This window comes from Coptis chinensis, chromosome 2 (genome assembly GCF_015680905.1).
Source record: "Coptis chinensis isolate HL-2020 chromosome 2, ASM1568090v1, whole genome shotgun sequence".
NCBI lineage: Eukaryota > Viridiplantae > Streptophyta > Magnoliopsida > Ranunculales > Ranunculaceae > Coptis > Coptis chinensis.
The window spans coordinates 8,960,013-8,964,212 of NC_141457.1; the positions used below are offsets into that span (position 1 = coordinate 8,960,013).

General features: G+C 37.3%; 1 pseudogene; it reads right to left on the reverse strand.

Annotated features, from left to right (window-relative positions):
* Positions 1–1,066: 1,066 nt before the first annotated feature.
* On the reverse strand, positions 1,067–2,372 carry LOC147514727 (S-adenosylmethionine synthase 1-like; annotated as a pseudogene).
* Positions 2,373–4,200: the final 1,828 nt, after the last annotated feature.

Here is a 4,200-nt window from a genome sequence, read left to right on the forward strand (position 1 = left end):
TGTTCATTTTGTGGTCTTGCACAAACATGTTATTGGTTTGGAATATATATATATATATATATATTTTATATGTATTTTTTTTGGGGGCAGTGGGGTATCTTTGGTGAAACAAGGGAAACTAAGAAAAGAATATGGCAAACATAGTGTAATTCTTAAAGAGGACTCTTGTAGATAGCCCTAGGAAGTAGATGTAGCAATAGGGTTCACAGGCATGCTTCTATAGTTCTAATGTAACATGTTCATTTTGTGGTCTTGCACAAACATGTTATTGGTTTGGAATTTGGAAAATATGTTTGTTATTCCACCAAATTGCCAAATGAGGTATTTTAATTATTTGAACATGTTTTCAGGTGCCAGGTGTGCAGCCAAATTCTTCCCAAGTTTTGCCAGTTCAGCAACAATTTTCGAATTCTCTCTTTTATATATGCTGACATAGATGAATGCCCAGAAACCACTCATCAAATACGTTACACCTCAACTTTTCATTTCTTCAGAGATGGCGAAAGAGTTGATGGGATGATTGGTGCTGGAGAAGAAAGGCTGCATGATTGACTTTGGTTGCACTCCTAAAGATGCATACCATTTTGTAGATGATTGTCTAATTTGAGATTCTGCGGGAGAGTCTAAATTCCCGAAGTCTGTAAACTATATGTAAGGTTTTCATACCTCTTTCACAAACATTGTTTTGCGACTTTGTACTTTTAGATCAGTGATCATAATATTATTCTCTTCCAATTGTTGTCTCTGTGATTTGGCTTTAGAATTTTCCGATATAAATATAACTTGCAGCTGGAACTCAAAATATTAAAATTTGTGCTAAGAAACTATCTGTTTGGTTTGACAAGGAAGATATTTTCAGTGCTGGTAGGACAAGCACCTGATACCCCGGAGAAAAAGTAATAATTTGACCATTGTTTAGGTTTTTAGCATACATGGCCGTAAAGCAAATAAAAACTGATCACCAACATCATAACTAATATTAAAGACTATTGAACCCAGAATGAGGAAACAGATAAACATTTATGATTTATCAACTAAATGGCATAAATGTATCATAAATGTGATCAAATGAAACAAAGATCCCAACCAATCAAGTTGGTGGGTTGAACATTTTCTTGAAGGCAACGAGAAAAATACACGGTAAAATGACAAACAAAGACAAAAACAACAGCAACACAGACTACTTAAGCCACTACTATTCTTATTCCTCAATGACAGGCAACTCTCGCCCTTTTCTCTTTTACTCTGTTAACAGAGATCCATGAAATTATGCTTCAAAACAAATTGTAAGAATATATGGTGGTTTATCTTCCATCAAAGGATGCTGGGATAACCAATCAAGCCTTGTTGTACTTGAGGGGCTTGATAGCCTCCCCGTGAAATCGGGTCTTCACTGCCAAAGTGCCCATATGCTGTGGTTTTCTAGAACCTGAAGTTGCCTCCTCTTTTCAAGTTGAGGTTAATGGCCATCATGCCAGGCCTGAAGTCAAAGTTCTCCTTAATTAGAACCAATATATCCCTATCTAGGATTGTCCCCGTCTTGTAACAATCCACAAACACGAACATGGGTTCAGGTACACCAATAGCATACGAAACTTGAACAATGCAACGGCGTGCAAGACCTGATGCCACTATACTCTTGGCGGCCTGCCTAACAATGTAAGCACCACTACGGTCAACCTTTGTTGGATCCTTGCTTGAGAAAGCACCACCTCTATGAGCACCCCACCCACCATAAGTGTCAATAATGATCTTCCTGCTTTCGGTAAGTCCTGCATCTCCATGAGGTCCTCCAATGACAAAGCGACCTGATGGGTTGAGGTGAAAGATGGTCTTGTCATCAAGGTACTTAGCTAGGATGACTGGTTTGATCACATGCTCCTTCAAATCCTTGGCAATCTGGTCATTTGTGATAGTCTCGTCGTGTTGGGTTGAGATCAAAATAGTGTGGACCCTGATAGGGACCATAGCACCATCTTCATTCAGGTACTCAACAGTCACTTGTGTCTTCCCGTCGGGCCTCAACCACGCACATGTTCCATTCTTGCGCACTTCGGTCAACTTAGCACCAAGCTGGGTGGCAAGAAAATGGGTGAGGGCCATCAACTCTGGGGTTTCATCAGTGGCATATCCAAACATATGCCCCTAGTCACCAGCTCTAATCTCCTCAGGCATCTTCGTCAGATGACCATGGACACCCTGAGCAATATCAGGACTTTGTTGTTCAATGTTAACAAGAACCTTGCAGTTGTCAGCATCATGACCAACATCGGCTAATACAAATCCAATACCTCTGCAGGTATCACGAACAATCTTCTCATAGTTAACATTAGCCTTGGTAGTAATCTCACCAAAGACCATAGCCATGTTCGTCTTCGTGCAAGTCTCACAAGCAACCTTGCTCTTAGGGTCCTCCTCTAAGCAAGCATCAAGGATGGCATCCCCAAGTTGATTCAAAGTGTGTGAGCTATGATCCACAACTTGCCTCACACACTTGAACTTCCTAAGGCAATTAAAACTCTAATCCCTTGGTAAGTATAGAACTTAAGATAAGTTTAACTCTTGTTCATCATAAAGAATCAATCAAAAACCAATTTTTTCTAATTTTTTTCGTTTTTCTTTTTATCTTTAACTATTACAAACAAGTTCCACTGATTTCTCCTACTCTATTATAAAATCTGGGCTCGGTGTCCCACTATTCATCAAAAATCTATTGAGCTGCCAAAAAACTGGACCCACGTCTCTAGAGGTAATCAAGGGCGCCTCCTCTACTTCAAGCTTCAAGGGTCGCCATACCAAAAGTGAACTTTGGTAATCTTTCGGTTGTGTCTTTAGCTCCTCTTCAGCTTTGTTGTCTCGAACCCTGATTTGCAAGAAAGTGGATCAGTACTGAAAAACAATAAAATAAAATGACAAAAAATTGAAAAAAAAAATATAAATGGAAAGATGAGAATGATGCTCCCTTCTTAGATTCTCAACTAAGCACTCTCACTCCTTCAATCCCTGGCAGCAGTGCCATTTGAAGTTGTATTCAATGGTAGTAACTTCAAAAGAGTTTGTTTAGAAGTGAGGTTCATCCTAAATTGTTTAGAGTTTGAGTGTGGGAGTTGTGAAGAAGAAAGGTAGACTCTTGGTATAGATTAAATTGGTTCTAAGCTAATGAAAACATGAAAGCTTTAGTTGTTGGTATTGAAATGACTTGAAAGCATTGCAAAAACAAGATTGAAGATTGAAATAAGAACAAGTAAAACAAGATTGAATATTGAAATAAGAACAAGTAAAATAAGATTGATTGAAATGAAATAAAACAAACAATAAAGTAAAACTTGAATTGAAAAACTAGACAAGAAATTAAACAAACCAATTGGTTTAGATCCTAAGACAATGGATGCTTTCTCTCTCCTTTACTTTTAGATTATATACCCCTACTTTTGCCTTTTACAGATATTCCCTTTTCCATTACAAATGAGACACCTCACACTTCACTTTTGCTTTTGCTTTTTGGTTTCTTCTTGACGAAGGTAGGTTTTGGGAGAATGTCATATTTTGAGATAAGGGCCTCCATCTCTGGTCTTTTGATTTGAGGGCTTTGACCTTTACCTTTGACTTTGACCATTGACTTTGACCGTTAACTTTGACTTTTTCAGCATTTTTCCATAGCAGCTTTTGGTCTTCATAATAAGCGTGATTAAAGCTTCTTTTGGTGTTAAGACGCAACTTTTATGATAAGTGGTCTGAAATACTCCATAACCTGAAAAAGGCAATAAAAGCTATGAGTTGTCTTTTCGTTGAGCGTAAGAAAGGAGGGACCATTAGTCTTTCCAAGAAAATATACTTCTTGTTATATATATATGCCAGTATAATACAGGGACCATGTATTGTACTACAAGGTAAGAACTATATTATTTTAGCCGTGTGCATAGTTCGCTGACTATATAGTCTACTGAAACTAGAAGGAGAGGTACAATATTTATTCATTGCATGAGATGCACAAAGACTAAGCACATGGGCACATGGTAACAAATAATATACTTATTGTTATATGCATATTTGTTCCAGGAAATACATAAGTACATGACATGTATATTTTCAAGTACATAATTATTAAATATAATATTCATAAGTACACTCTTTGCATACTAAATTAGATATTTTTCTTATATGCATGCATGATAGTTATGAGATAACTATTTGCATATG